Source organism: Simochromis diagramma, unplaced genomic scaffold (genome assembly GCF_900408965.1).
Source record: "Simochromis diagramma unplaced genomic scaffold, fSimDia1.1 OVJJ01000516.1, whole genome shotgun sequence".
In the NCBI taxonomy this organism is placed as follows: Eukaryota; Metazoa; Chordata; class Actinopteri; order Cichliformes; family Cichlidae; genus Simochromis; species Simochromis diagramma.
In genome coordinates, this window is record NW_024386938.1 from 2,221,134 (window position 1) to 2,236,867 (window position 15,734).

Below are 15,734 nucleotides of genomic sequence, written 5' to 3' on the forward strand. Positions count from 1 at the left end.
TCAAATGAAATAAATTCTGTTCCTTCTAGTATATGTTCTAAGTATTTGATTCCTTTACCACTCCAATCTGGAAAGTTTATCATATTATTGTTTTGTAATATGTCAGGGTTGTTCCAGATAGGTGTACGTTTGCATGGGATTAATGAAGACTCCGTCAATTTTAGAAACTCCCACCATGCTGTCAGAGAAGAGCTGATGTTGACGCTTTTGAAGCATTCAGGTCGTTGGATGTTTGAGCTGATAAATGGTAGATCTGAAATCTCTAGATTATTGCAAAGTGATTATTCTACATCTAGCCAAGGTTCATCTAAGAGGGTATGTTTTAGCCATCCTGAGATAAATTGAAGCCTGTTGGCTAAGAAGTAGTGCTGAAAGTTAGGCAGTTCTAATCCTCCTTTATCCTTGGTCTTTTGTAGTGTTTTTAAGCTTATACGTGGGGGTTTATCTTTCCTTGCCATTTTTTCTCTCTAACGTGAAACCCATCTCTCCATGTGCCGCCTGACAAAGGAGGTAGTTTTTCCTCAAGGTGACTTCTGGGGGAAGCCCATTGAAAATAAGGAGGAAACAACTCATAGGTAGGAGTGTTGGGGCTGAATTCAGAAAGGTACACAGCACCTCACCACCAACTGAGCACATCTCATAACAGGAAGCTACATTTCTGAGGAATTATGAGAAGTCAGTAAAGTTTCCATTTCAACAACATTATTAGAAATTATGTGAAAACTGATGCCCAGATAAGCTGTGTTTTTTTATAATAACAACAACAACAACAACAACAACAACTTTCAAAAACTGTCCAAATACTTTTGGAAGGTAGTGTAACCTGCTAGACTCTTGTCATTTCTAACAGTGCAGCGATGTATTGTGTAATTTCTGTCATGTACAGATTTATACATGGAGTGTACAAAAGGATTACTGAACTAATAATCACTGATAACAGAACCTTGCATAGACTCAAACTCCATTATTTGCTTAGACTGTAATGACAATTCGTTGCTTACATTCTGAACCAGAGTCAAAGGTCAATATTTGCTGAGTGACGAGTTTTCATGCAGACAGAAAGCTGGTTTCACGTAGCTTTCTCCATCTGTGCCTCCATTAGAACAGAGAATAGTTATACAAGCAGCCCAAAGCAGGACAAACATCCACACGTACAGTAAGGGGACAGCCACACACAGATGTGTGTGCTCCACACCATTATACACATATACTGACACTGGATGCTTCACCAGCATCCAGATCAAAACAGAGAGCAGAGCCGCCTGGCAGAAAGATGAGAAAGGAGGAGAGGCAGGAGAGCCAAAGGATGGGCGGATCATTTGGCCCTCCTAACGGGAACAAGAAGAAAACAAGCAGTACACGCCTGGAACAAGAAACAGAGGTAAGGATGAGGAGGACGAGGGGGAAAATAGAGTGGACATAGATATAAAATGTATATGAATTAGCTGGAGAGGTTTTTCTAATGGTTGCATAGCAACTATTTGAAAACAGAGCTCAAGCTGCCAAAAGGGGAATAACATACAGCTCTCCTTTCCAAACGCTCAAAGGCAAAATAATTCTCCCAAATGTGCAACACACACACACATCTTAGCTTGCACATGCAAATCCTACAAAGCTTCCAGATGTGGATGAAGACAAAAAACAAACATATTATGACCATCTACCAAATATTGTTTCTTTGTAGACTGGAATTTTTCTTTTTGGAAAGTGAAAAGATGCTCAGTTGGATTGAGATCTGGGAATTTGGAAGTGAAGTCAACACCTCAAACTCGTTGCTCTGCTCCTAAAACCATTCCTGAACATTTTTGCTCTGTGTCAGGGTCCCTTTACTGCTGAAAGAGGTCACAGCCATGAGGAAATACCATATGCATGAAAGGTTGCACATCACCTACAACAACACTAGGTGCTAGGTGGTAACAAAGTAACATCCACATGGATGGCAGGACCCAAGGTTTCCCAGCAGAAGGTTGCTCAAAGTATCACACTGCTTCTGCCAGCTTGCCTTCTTCCCATAGTGCATCCTGGTGCCAGGTGTTCCCCAAGTAAGCAAAAAGCAAAGACCAGCCAACCTTCTCCCATCGCTCTATGGTTCAAATCTGATGCTCACATGTCCACTGTTTGTGCTTTCAGCAGCAAACAGGGGTCAGTAACCCGGCTGGTCTATGGCTATGCAACTCCATGCACAACAAACTGTAATTCACTGGAAAGAGTGATTGCTGGACTAGCCGTGTAACTCGAGGCAAACTTGAGCGAGCTTGAAGTGCAAGGAGAAAGGTGGAAGGGGTTATGTGAGACTACAGTGGGATGACTCACAACGCTTTATGTTTTTGCAACTTAAACTGTATCAATATAAAACTATAATGCTGAATTCTGTGTTATTGTCGAAAAAATATATTGTTTTTGTGCTTTAAAGTGGTATAAAAATTTGATCCAGACATACAAGGAAATTACAAAAAGGGTAAGTATGAACTAAAGCTGTACTACTTTAAAGGGTTGCTCACTCACCTTTATACTACAACTGCTACTACCAGTACTGATTAATTTCTCATATCCATTGACCTGTTCATACCTCATACTTCCCGGCTGAATGCTGGGATGACTTTTCCAGGTAGCTTTGGGCTTAAGGGGTTAAGGCGTGTACGAAAAGTTATCTCATTTAGCTCTGAGGCAACATCAATGACGTTTTATTAAATGCAAATATGCCCTTCTGTAATTTACCAAGTGGAACGTGGCTGTGATCCTCTCGAGAGCCAAGGCTGAGTTCCACTCAGCCAGTCATTTTCTCTCCACAGCATAAATAATGGCAAGGAGCGGGTGCCACATCAGTCTCGTTTGTGGAACATTTTTTGCTTTAAATGGGTTTTTAAAGTGCCGTTGCTTTGGTGTGAAAAAAAAAAATGCATAAAGGGCAGCAGTTAGAAGCCCTCAGAAAGAGGCGGCTTTTTGACATGCCCGAGATAATGAGACTGCACTTTGTAGGGTGGGAGCACTTCATCTCTGTCTGCTTCTTAAGTGTCACTCTGACACTCACACAGCCGAGGGGAAAAAACAGCCACAAAAAGTCTCACATCGAGCCATGATGAAAGCGCTTTTAGAAGGATCGCTCATCAGATCTGTTCCCATTTTCCGAACGGATCAAGCCACACTGAAATCCATTTTATTTTCCTTGTTCTGCGCTCGGTGAAGCATTCTCTCCACAGGAAGCTCATTGAAGTCACACAAGGTGTCAAAGCAGTGTCACTATGAAAGCTCGCTGCTCCTGGTTAAGCCATCATTTAAAAAGAAACATAAAAGGAAAAATATAAACTTCACTTACCCTTTCTTACCCTGAACAAAAAAACAAACTATCAGATTCTTGAATCGTGCACACCGGCCAATTTTGTTCTTGCTACTGTTATGAAACAGAATGACTCAGAATGCTTGGCTCCGGGTGGATGATGGAAATAAGCAGGAGACATTGTGACTACAGAAACTGAAACAATAATCTCAGTCTTCCACAGCATGTCTTCATCCTGTCTTCCTTCTCTCACCCCAGCAGTCGCAGCAGATGGCCCCGCCCCTCCCTGAGCCTGGTTCTGCTGGAGGTTTCTTCCTGTTAAAAGGGAGTTTTTCCTTCCCGCTGTCGCCAAAGTGCTTGCTCATAGGGGGTCATATGATTGTTGGGTTTTTCTCTGTATGTATTATTGTAGGGTCTACCTTACAATATAAAGCGCCTTGAGGCGACTGTTGTTGTGATTTGGAGCTGTATGAATAAAACTGCATTGAACTGAATTGAATACCAGAGATGATGGAATGGCACAATAATCATTAGTGAGACGATCTAAGTGGTTACAGAGTTAAGCTCCTCTCACTGTTGATGCAAGAAAATGAAGTGATCTACCTACCAACACAGCTTCCCCCTGCAATGTCTACAACTGCCCAAGTGTCAGCTACAAAGCAATGCACAACAAGAAAATCTCTTCATATGTAGATGGGACTTTAGTTTAGGGCTCTTGACACGTTACTGGCTGGGTTTATACCTCTCACCAACCCTAAAGCAGTTTCCCACGGCATTTGCAGAAATGACCTGGTAGTGCTATATGGAAGGGTGCAACTGACTGAATCATTTGGGAAAAGTCCAAAGACGATGAGCTCTTTTAAAAATAATTGCATTTTGATAGGTAAGAATCCAGAGTCATTAGCAAACAAAGGGTTTTTTGAATACTTGAACAGAGTCCTTAAATGGTCACCTTAATGTGCTTTGACCTGAAGCTCAGTTTAATGGACATGGCAGTTTCGTAAGCAGTGTTGGGACTAACGCGTTATTAAGTAACGCGTTACAGTAACTACGTTATTATTGTGGTAACGAGCACGGTAACTAGTTATGCCAAAATCAGGAACGCGTTACTCGTTACTGGGATTTAGATAGGGTCGTTACTCGTTACTTCGTGTGGTGGCTATCGCGGAGCTTCCACAGATTCAGTAACATTAGCAAGTGGTGGAGGCCAGCAGGTGGATGAGGGAAAGGGGACGCAGAAGGAAAAGAGACCCGAGGCGGCCGCCGGTACAAGTGTGAACTGAACTTCAGGTAAGAAGTTATGACCTGCAGTCTATCTGGGTCAGATATGAACCAAGTTTAGGTGGAGTTTATTTTCGTTGTGCTGACTTTTTCCATACTGCGTGCTAGCTAGCATGAGGGAGTTTCTATACAGCTGGGTGGGTGCTATGAAGTTAATGATGTTGCATTTTATTTTGTTCATAAGTTATTAGAGTTGCCAACCGTCCCGTCTGGTATTCAGAGAAAATGTTACGCGTTTCTTATTGAGGTGGAAAGGAACAGTTTGTCCCGTAATTCAGCCACAATGAAAAAAGGCACAAAGCTGGAGTTATTCTGTGTCTTTGCTGCACAGCTGCCTCTTCTTCTCTCATTCTCTCCCCCTCCCTCTCCCGTTTCTACTTCAATCATGAAACTGATCAATGATCAGCTGATCGGCTTTTCTCTCTTGTTTGTTTATCGCTCACTTTGCGCCGAAAGAGGAAACCAGCGGATGTCGTGCTAAACAACAGCAGCACGTTTAAGCTGATCAGCTATTGTTAGAATTTATTTAATATTAATTTCTAGTATCAGCTGATGTTTGCTGGAGCCACAGCTGTAAAGCTGCTGGTCATGATATGGTTTGGTTATCTGGTGAGAGGGAAACATGAAGATGAAACCAGGAGATGTCCTTACTGGATCATCAGAGCTGAACAGCTGATGGAGAAACAGGTTTATCTTTTAGGTGACATGAATGAGTTGAAGGGAAGTTATGAACTGTTTCTGAGAGACAAATAACCCCAAGATCCTTTTTTAGGTAGCTGACAGCTGGTAACTGTGCAGGTGCGGATCTAGCAAAGTGTTGCCAGGGGAGCAGGTAGGGCATTAACAGGGAGAGGGGGGCACAAAGAAATACTTTTCTTTCTTATTCTCATTTAAAATGTCTCGCTTTTAAAAAATAATTATCTGAATCTTACAACAAACGATTGATAGATTGATGCATATATACCATCAAAACAGTGTACATCACTGTCACAACAGTGTTTATTTTCATTCAAAGGCTTTATGATTTTTCCTATAATGGCGGGCCGGTCTCTAGTCAAAATGCTCGGGCCGGTTTTTTGTCCCAGTCCAGCCATGTATGCAGCTCATCTGCAGTCTGGTGTTACCTACATCTTCCTATTCAGAAGGCTGAATTTCCGAGTTCTGAGTACAATCGAAAGAACCACAACTGCAGTTTTTGTATTGGATGTAAAAGGCGCACATGACGCTGTGACGTAGGCTAGAATCATGGCAGCAGTCAATGACGGTCCAGGCGTGGGATTTCTTTCGTGGAAATGTGCACATTATCTTTTCCTTTCTATTGGTAGGTGGCACAGTGCACTTGTGGCAAGTAAGCAAGCTAGAAGACTGGCAAAGTTATGGAAGAAACACATTAACAAGAGAATTCTGAGTAAAACCAAAGTTACTTTCCCTAGTAACTAGTTACTTTGAAAGTAACGAGTAACTTGAAGTAACGGAGTTACTTTTGAGAGAACTAGTAATGTAACTAAGTTACTATTTTGAAGTAACTTACCCAACACTGTTCGTAAGCAAATACCAGCACTGTTTCAAAATGGAAACACCAATAAAAACTTTTTCACCTTCACTTAACTCATCAAGAAACCAAACCCAAAACCTCCACACCATGATCTCCATTTATGCAGAGTTCAACTAACTGCTAATCTGCTGCCATAAAATCCATAAAAATTTTATTTAAAATCCAGATGAAGATCATATCCCTTTCCATTCTCAGACACCATTTTCTGTTTTGTTTATCATTTTTAGAGCTGATGGCAAACAGGAACAGTCACAGACATTACTCTGATTACAGAGTCGGTATAATGTACTGTATAATATAATGGAAAACTGCAGTGATAGCACTGCTGATACAGCTGCTGTCATTAATTCAGTGACTGATTAACTTGCTGTCACAGATAAGGCGCCCTGAGAAAAATCTTCAGTTAGGCAGCTTTACATAACATTACTGAGGTCTTTTTGATACTGAGCTACATTAGAGGGCGATATCTGAAACATCAAAGCAAATCAAATCTTCTACTTCCATCCAATGCATCTATGTCAATGTGTTCAATGACTTTTCTCAGCAAGCCCAGGGAACTGTTCCTGAAACAGGGCAGCTTCTCTGTCTCTTGTCATGTCCACTCTCTCTCACAAGCCAACTCTGAAAAATCCTATTCAGGACCGAGCAGTGAAGCGTCAGTGTTTTCAAACAGCCAATGACCCACTTACGATGTCTGACTTATTAGCTTCACTACTCTGTGTGTTGTCTTTTCCACCTATGAATGCGTCTTTAACAACAGCACAGCAATATGTCTTTGTTTAACGTGACAACTCAGCCGAGTTTGATACTGTCCAAGCAACTGTCCAATCACAGCTGGACAGATGTAACCAGCAAAAGCATCAATATCAACAATCAAAGGTTGACCGCAGCCTGATGACAGATTCTCTCTGATAGCTTAAGGAAAAGGAAAAATAAGTTTAAAAAAAAAAAAAAGAGAGATGCAAAAGCTAAAAGGAGGACAGTTCTCATGACAGTGATTTTTTCTTTTCTTTTAGGGTTGGGGGCCTTACCCTTAGATGGGAACAAGGCTTTTCTTGTGGTGCACTTTACCCGTATCATCTGGGCTTTAAGCCAGTATCCAGATCTACCCCGCAGCATTTTATGGTTTTGTAAACAAGGCCTGGAACAGATGAGCAGGCATAGCTCAAAGACACTGGATACCCAGATCTGCTTCATTAATTCTTCATGCTGCTGAATGTTTTTTTAAATGAGCTGGGCTGTTTGTTGTGTTGTCAAAGCATTTGGCGCCTCAGTCACGACTCGTCCAAGCGCAGAAAAATATGGCACGATGAGTCTGATGAGCACAAACGTTTTAAGGGAAACTACGACACGTGACGGCGTAAAGCTGTCGGTTCTTACTCACTCACAGGGATATGGAAGCAAAGGAGCATGACATCTCACTGAGCTTTTATTTGTCTGCAAGGTAAATGTCAGTGTAGCGGCTTTGAAACAATCGCTGGCTGTGCTTAGATGGTGCAAACAGACTAAGGTTACAGGCTCAGCAATAACAAACATAGACAAACATTTCTTTCAACTTTCATATATTTCTGCATGATATCAAGAAATGCAAATAATGTTTCGTCTTGTCAGCACTCATCAATGGGGGTTTTTAAAATCCCTTTTTCTTAAAAAAAAAAAAAAAAAAAAAAGGACAGTCAGCGAGGAAGTGCAGAGGATTAGAAGATGGTTGGTCCAGGTGGCATGCCTTCAGAGGTATCGAGTGTCTAGGACAGAGGACAGTGGACAGAAGGAGCTGCACTGTGTATTTGTGGATCAACAGAAAGCGTATGATAGGGTGCCAAGACAGGAAGTGTGGTACTGCATGATTGGCAGAGGAGTATGTGAAGGTGGGGCAGGACGGATACACTGGTGAGGCGTGCAGTAGGAGTGACTGATGGATTCAAGGCGGTGGGATCACATCAGGGATCGGCTGTGAGCCCCTTTTTACTTGCAGTGGTGATGGACAGGCTGACTGATGAGGTCAGGCAAGGCTCTCTGCGGACTATGATAGTAGTCAACATTGTGATCAGTGAGAGTAGAAAGCAGGTGGAAAAGAGCCTGGAGAGGATGGGGTATGATCTGGAGAGAAGAAGAATGAAAGTCAGTAAAAGCAAGACAGATTACAGGAGTAAATAAAAGTGAGACAGGTGAAGCTGTCTAAAGTAACAGACGGTGCACAATAGAGGACAGGAAGAGTGTGAGCAAGGTGGAGATGAGTGTCAGAGGTTTATTTGTGACTGAAGGATGGCAGCAGAGTGAATAAGGTTTGCAAGATGGTGCTGAGACCTGCTGCGATGTGTGCTTTGGAGACGGTGTTGCTGACATAAAGACAGCAGGCCGAGGTGGAGATGCTCAGATTTTCATTGGCAGTGAGAAGAATGGACAGATTTAGAAATGAGTACATCAGAGGAACCGCTCAGGGTGAGCAGTTTGGCGGTAAGGCTGAGATGCTTTGGACATGTGCAGGGGAGGGATGGTGGATATATCAGAGGATGCTGAATATGGAGCTGCCTGGCAGGAGGAGAAGAGGAGGTCCTCAGATGAGCTTTGTGGATGTAGTGAAGGAGGAAATGCAGAGGAAAGATGGGACAGGGCAGAAGCAGATGATCTATTGTGGCAACCCATAGAGTCAGCTCAAAGAAGAAGAAATCAGGAAGCACTAAATCCTTTTTCATGGCACAGTAAATGTACTTCTTTAATTTGATACACATTGATAAAAAACACATGATGTTATTATAACGCACATGTAAAGTTGTATTCCATAAAAGAATCTTTTATGGAAATATTCTATTATCAAAATCTCATTATTTACAGCTATTAATGTCGGTACATGCTGAAACACCCTGATTAGCATGTGAATAAAACCTCAATGGAACAACGTGCAATAGACTGTAATTGTATCTAATTAGTTATTATGCTAATGCAATAGCTAGCCTTCCACCACTGCAGACATGCATATTCTCTCATTTTCACAGCTCGGCGTTGGCTCTGGTGCTACTCAGTGCTTCTTTTAGAACAAACGCAAAATAAACAAAATGACAATGAACAAAAGTTTCACACCTGAAGCTGCTATTCCACTTTATTTTCACATTCATGGACTGTTTATGCTTATTAATATTTGAGACTCCCCAGATACCCCGAGAAAAAAGCAACTAGCCAGAGAAAACAAACAAGTAGTGCTGTTCGATATAACGATATATATCAGATGACGATATAAAAACGTCTATAGTTTCATTTTATGCTATCGTTTGTTTTGTGGTGTCGCAAAATAAACTGTTTACGGCAATATTTTTTCATCATTTTGATGGTCACTGTAGTGGCTATATTAAAGTCTTAAAGTTCTCTCTTTCTCTTATACTTAATATAACCACACTACGGACGGACAAGCGCCTGTTTTTATGCGTTGTCGTTAGCAACAGCAACGGTAACACCTTCGCTAAAAATGTATCGTTTCATGCATCGGTTAAAACACTTGACTCCGGGTAAAGGACGCGCAGCTGGAAACACTTCACGCAAGTCGAGCTGCCCGAGATTCACAGAATTTACAGAAAATGTTAAATTTTTGTGATTTATATCGTTATCGTGAGGATAGAATTCTTATATTGGGATATGAGATTTTGGTCATATCGCACAGCCCTACAAACAAGCTCATCTTTTTTAATTTGCTAATTGTTTCTCTGAGTTCATCTCAATCTCACACTGAGATTGCACTTGCTGACTAACAGCTGAGATGATTAATATTTATGAGGCAGCCCCGGAAAAAAAATCACCGACATGGACATATCAAGTGGCAATACTGTCAATTTCACAAGCGGCAGCCCCTTCTGATATTCTACGAGACCAACAGCTCGTCTTTTCCTGTTCTCGGGTCTCTGGTGACAGCAGATCATTTATATTAGAGCCACATGCGCTGCTCTGTTCTGGTGTTTGCCAGCTGTTTCCAATTTCACAAGCAACCAGGAAAATGGATCCAAATTGTAGCAATCAAAGACGCGCCTGAAGCCGCAAAAGTCACTGCTGAGGATTTAGAATGTGGAGAGATGGAAAGGACTGTCAGCCTGAGTCAGATGGGCTTTCTGACACGCAGCCATGTATCTAGCAATGATCACAGTCTGTCGCTGCAAATAAAAACAACAACAAGAAGCAAAGGACAAAAATACCTAAATACAAAACAACCCCAAAACCCAACCTGTTTCAACGAAGTTTCCATTGGTGTGTTGAAAGATCCAAAATCCATCCAAAAGACAAACAGCCGTGTACTCATAAAAGCACAAAGTCTGATGCTTTTGTTTTACACAGGGGCTGTCAAACTCAGTTTAGGGCCCATACAGCCCAAGAGTGTCGGACCAGTAAACCGCCGTAAAGCCCCCACTCCTCAAAAGGACAACAAAAAGTTGTTGTTTTTCCAGTGGTCCAACTTTACTCCTTCACTGACCTGATTCTGGCCCCCGAGCTTCAGACCAGTCCGGCGGCTGTACTGGAGTGCCAGTATAAGATAAATAAGGATTATTTTGAGCCATGACTCATGCAAAGCTACTCTAGTAGAGTTCAAATGTTTAAAAAACAAAACAAACAAAAAAAAACTTACAGCGGGAAATGAGTACAATAGGTCCTTTTCCATTGCTCATTAAGAATAGAGTCAAGAACTAAAATTATTTTCCTTCCTGGAAAATAAACATTTTTGCTCTGTGAGGACCCCCACGGTGTGACCCTCCCTCCCCCACTACCACTCTAAAAGCATGCTGGGAGAAACCAACAGGTTTCCCCTGAGGATATTCTGATGCACAGCTGGGGTGCGGCCCTAATCACATCACACACTGGAAGCAGAGAAATGTGAATGAGGATATCACCCATGGGCAGAAGCTGTCTTCAGCGGCTCTGATCTCCTGTGTGAACAAGTGTGCAAATACGCGTTTTGTTCGAACGATTCTCTGTTGAGATTGTTTTTATTTTTTAAAACTGCTCGGGAAATGTGAGGGATTACTGAATAACACACCAGCTCATGCAACTGAAATCCCTCAGGTAAAAAACGATTACAGGGATTCTGTTCAGCGGTTTCACGCAGAATGCTGATGTACTCTGGAGCTGCCTGTGAATGACAAAATAGTGAGAAACCCCCGAGATCTGTCAACACAACAAATGGTTTTCCTGCAACTGTGGTGTGATGGACATAGTTTTCTACTGATTCAGGCTTCTTATGTAGGCACTTCAGACAAAAATATTGACAAAATGGCAAGTGCTATTGGTTTCCTACTTCAGTGCTACTTATTACCCATACTTCTGGTAATCCCAAGCAGTTGAGTGCCTGCTTGTTGGAGTTATTTCCTATTGGAGTCAATGTGGCTGCGACAAGGAGTTTTTCTTTCCCCTGTTCTCATATCTACTCTTCAGCCAATCAGCTGGCGATGGGGGGGGGCATCATCACATGACCTTTGGATGAACTAAACTCATACACAGCACACAGTCTGCTAAACATATTAGGCTAAATGAACAATACATCAAACATGCTGAAATATACTAATTCTCACGAGTGTGAAAAAGAAGTCAAAGTCTTATCATAATGAAGTCGATTTGCAATTGTACAGCATGTAAAATCTTCTCCAGCTTGTGCAGAAAGCACCCTGCTGATATTTGGCATTCATGAAAACGCTTCAAAGGCATTACCAGCTTCCAGCAAGTGACTGTAAAGCTTCATCTAATTTATGTCCAATGTGAGAAAACCCAGATGGATTTTAATCAGTCTTCTTTGGTAAAGCTATACGTGGCGAAAGGTGCAAATGAAAATGTAAATGAATCAAAACTAATTTCAATCTAAATGAGAATCATGCAAAGTGACTACAGGGAAACGATCACAGAGTATAAAGAAATCACACCATCAAGCTGATCTCCAAGTTTGTTTTACATTTCTTTAGTTTTGTGAGTAAAGACAGATTTTTTTTGGTCAGACTCTGAAATAATTCAGCTTCTTTGACATTTATATATTTGTACAACAAATTCAAAGATAACCGGCTTTAACTCTTTCTCCCAGAAACACAACATGTAACAGCCTCCCCTGTTCCCGTTCTGATGCCTCAGTATTTGTCAATAAAGTTGTGGTTTGTTGATCATTACTCATAGTTTCTGGAGTTTTCCAAGGGCGGCTGCATAGGCAGAGACCAGCCTCACTAATTTCTTCTTTTTTGTTTCATACCCTCACTAACGGCTGATACAAACCCAGTCATGTTGTACTATGAGCAGGTCTGAAATATGACAGCAACTGTTTAGCTCAGAAAAGAGCTTCTGGGGTTACTCATAGTAGGCTTTCAAGGGGTAATGAGTTAAACCCCATCAAAACCAGTAAACAAAATGAGAAATATAGCCACAATTACAAAAGCCCCGTCCATGCCAGCATACAAATTTTATATGTCACATACACAGTACAACATATAGTGAAATGCTTGTGTCCTGAACTGCGGACAGGCTGCAGACATACAGGAGCCATTCCAGGGCTGTTTTGTTTTTTTGCATGGGGGGTCTTGCCAGGACCCTTACTGGATACCAGGTGGGAATCGAACTTGCGATCCCTGCTCCAGAGACGTGTAGTCTTATCCAGCCGCATAATGCAGTATATAACTCTGCAGCAGCTGCACTTAACAGACAATGAATTCTGTCTTTGCTTCACTGTGGATCAACTAAAAGTATAGAAAGCCGAGACGGTCAGAGGACAGTTTAAGTTGTATGCAGGATGTGCCCCCATTAGCAGGCCATTACAGGTGGAGGCTGGGCAGCACGGGTGAAGACAAAGAATCTGAAGAAGCTGTAAAAGGAGCACCTGACAAGCTTCATGACGTACTCTGTGAGTAATGTGTTTTTTAATGTTAAAAAAAAAAAAAAAAAAAAAAAAGCTCTTGCAGTGAGCACTTTGTGTGGAAATGAATGAACTCTTTGACATCCAGGTAGTTAAAGGTAGTTCTAAGGTAGTTACCATGACCATTAGAGAGTGCAGCCGTCTGCATATGTGGTGACCTTCAAAGGTTTTTGAAACATGTGCCTGAGAGTAAAGTAGGCCATGCTTTTATTTCTCCACACTTGGTAAAACACAAAAAAATGTCATTATAAATGTGCAGTAGCACCTCTTCTTTGATATAGGCTGAAGTATTTCTGTCACTGGGTCAGGGTCTGAATCCTCACAACCAAAATACGCAACACTGAAGGACACTGGAGGTTGAGAGCAGAATAAATCTTACACTCTGTGTTTATAGATGACAAATTTGAAACTACCATCTGTCAGCATCATAAACAGTGTAGAACTAATTGTACTGTGTTTCTGTAGTATATGTTTCTTAAATATAGACCAACTTGTTATTGATCTAGCTTTCTGAGTAAGGTTGGACTGATATCTGATCCAAATGTCCCTACAAATAACATTTTTGCTGTTATGTTACAAAAGAAAAACTTGCAGACAGTTTCCTTAACTAATCAGCAAGAAAGGTCCGTCTATCCTGTACCTTTGGTTTGATTGAGCTCAGGATGCAAAAGACTGTCACAGCTTTAAAAGCATTCACAGAAGCCTTGCTGCTCCCCCTGATGTGCCTCACTCCCTACTGTGAGAGGTGCAGGCAGCTGGGCCCCACCTACTTTGAATACAAACACCAGTAATTCTTATTGTAAACCATTCTTTTCAAATACAGTAAGTCATTTGGTGAAAAGTCTTATTATAACTTATACTACACACTGATCAGGCGATCAGGTGAATGGAATAACAGTGATTATCTCTTCATTGTAGCACCTGTTAGTGGGTGGGATGTATTAAGTGAACATTTTGTCCTCAGACTTGACGTGTTAGAAGGAGAAAAAAATGGCCAAGTATGCGGATTTGTGCGAGTCGGGCCAGATTGTGATGACTAGACAACTGGGTCAAAGCATCTCCAAATCTGCAGGTCTTGTGGGGTATTCCCACTCTGCGTTGGTCAGTATTTATCAAAAGTGGCACAGTGGTGAACCAGCAACAGGGTCATGGTGGAGCAAAGGCTGGCCTCTGTGGTCCAATCCAACAGACGAGTTAGGCTTCAGACTACACAGCACATCAGAGTTTGTTGTGTATGGGGTTGTGTAGCCGTAGACCAGTCAGAGTGTCCATGCTGACTACTGCTCGCCACTGCGAGCACCAAAAATGGGCACATGAGCATCACAACTGGACCACGGAGCAATGAGGGAAGATGGCTTTGAACACTCTTGCTAACATCTTGGTGCCAGATACCACAGGACACCTTCACAGATCTGGTGGAGTCCATGTCTTGGCAGGTCAGAGCTGGTCTGGCAGCAAAAGGGTGACCGACACAACATTAGGCAGGTGGTCATAATGTTATCAGGGTATATTTAAATTGAGGCCTACTCTGTTGTGTGCTGGGGCCTTGCTCACCCTGTCTACTGCTTTCAATGCATGCAAACAAAACAAAAAAGAAACAACCAACACCATCACACACACTTTATATGTCAACTGTGGCTTTGCTTGATATTTATAAATGTACTTGACTGTGGTGCTTCCCTGTTCAGCCAGTCCAACTGTGCCTTAAAGGGGAAGAGTTCCAAACCACATCTGCATGACCACAGTGCAGCAGGTTCTGCATAAAGCATGAGCCACACAGCTGGGTTGCTGTTACAAGGTGGTGAGTGAGCGTTTTCAAGGCCAACCCTAATTACATTTGACTCCTGAATAACGCTGGCACATCAGCTGGTTGAGATTTTGGTTGCTTGTGAGGAAATTAGGATAATGAGAAGGCAGGAAGGGCTGAACGTGTGTTGTAAATGTGCATCATGGGGGACTCAGTGGTGTGAAAATGATTTGAGGCTACGTGAGAACTAAAATTAAAAATCACATCAATTACACAGTATGGCAGATCACAATATGTCCTGTTGTGGGGAATCGCATCAGAGAACATCTGGCTGAGTGTTGCTGCTGCACTGCTCTCTGTGCTTTGCCTTCCCCACAGTCACTCAGCAGAGCTAACGAGGAGGTACAAGAGCAGGCGGAAATTTACAGCACACAGAGAAAGATAAGGAATCCATACTGTGTAGACTCTAACAGTTTGATTACCTTCAACCTTTATATTATTGTATGAGTTGTGTTGCACTGCAAAACACCTTTCCTCTTATCACAATTACAGTCTCTCTTCCTTTTTATCACACCTTTAAAAAAAGTTAATATACAGATTTGAGAGTTTATTCTTGTTTAGCAGACATTCACTTTTTAAAGAAAACTTATTCTGCTTATTTGCCAAAAAAGCTACAGTGTATGCAGACAAGCTAATGTAACAAATATAACAAAGACTTTTTTGGGGGGAACCAAATGAAAAGCAGCTGAGTTTGATTTTGCTTTGTATGTTAACACTGCAACACGAGCATGCTCTTTATGCTGCAGCAGATGCTGTCCTCATTATTGCAGAAAAGAAAAAATCTCCCAAACACTAAAAAGGCAAAGAATCTCACAAAAAAAGCACATCTCACAATCTAATTAAAAAGTTCTCTCTGAGACCTTTCAGTGGCAGAAACGTTTCTCAGCTGTAGTCTGAACATGCTCAGCCCTCTGCCCTGAAGGCGTCACAGGGCAGAGCTGACCAA

The 15,734-nt window shown here is 41.8% G+C and overlaps 1 protein-coding gene and 1 long non-coding RNA gene across 7 annotated transcripts in view; one reads left to right on the forward strand and one right to left on the reverse strand.

Annotated features, from left to right (window-relative positions):
- The window catches only part of LOC120736881, a 26,575-nt gene extending 13,295 nt beyond the window's left edge, over positions 1 to 13,280 (forward strand). The window contains exons 2-3 of the long non-coding RNA XR_005696630.1: positions 1,103 to 1,113; positions 13,270 to 13,280. This is a non-coding gene — a long non-coding RNA (uncharacterized LOC120736881). The remainder of the gene's footprint in view (positions 1 to 1,102; positions 1,114 to 13,269) is intronic.
- Positions 1 to 15,734, reverse strand: part of LOC120736871 (thyroid hormone receptor alpha) — a 120,813-nt gene that overhangs the window by 90,104 nt on the left and 14,975 nt on the right. The window lies entirely within an intron of this gene.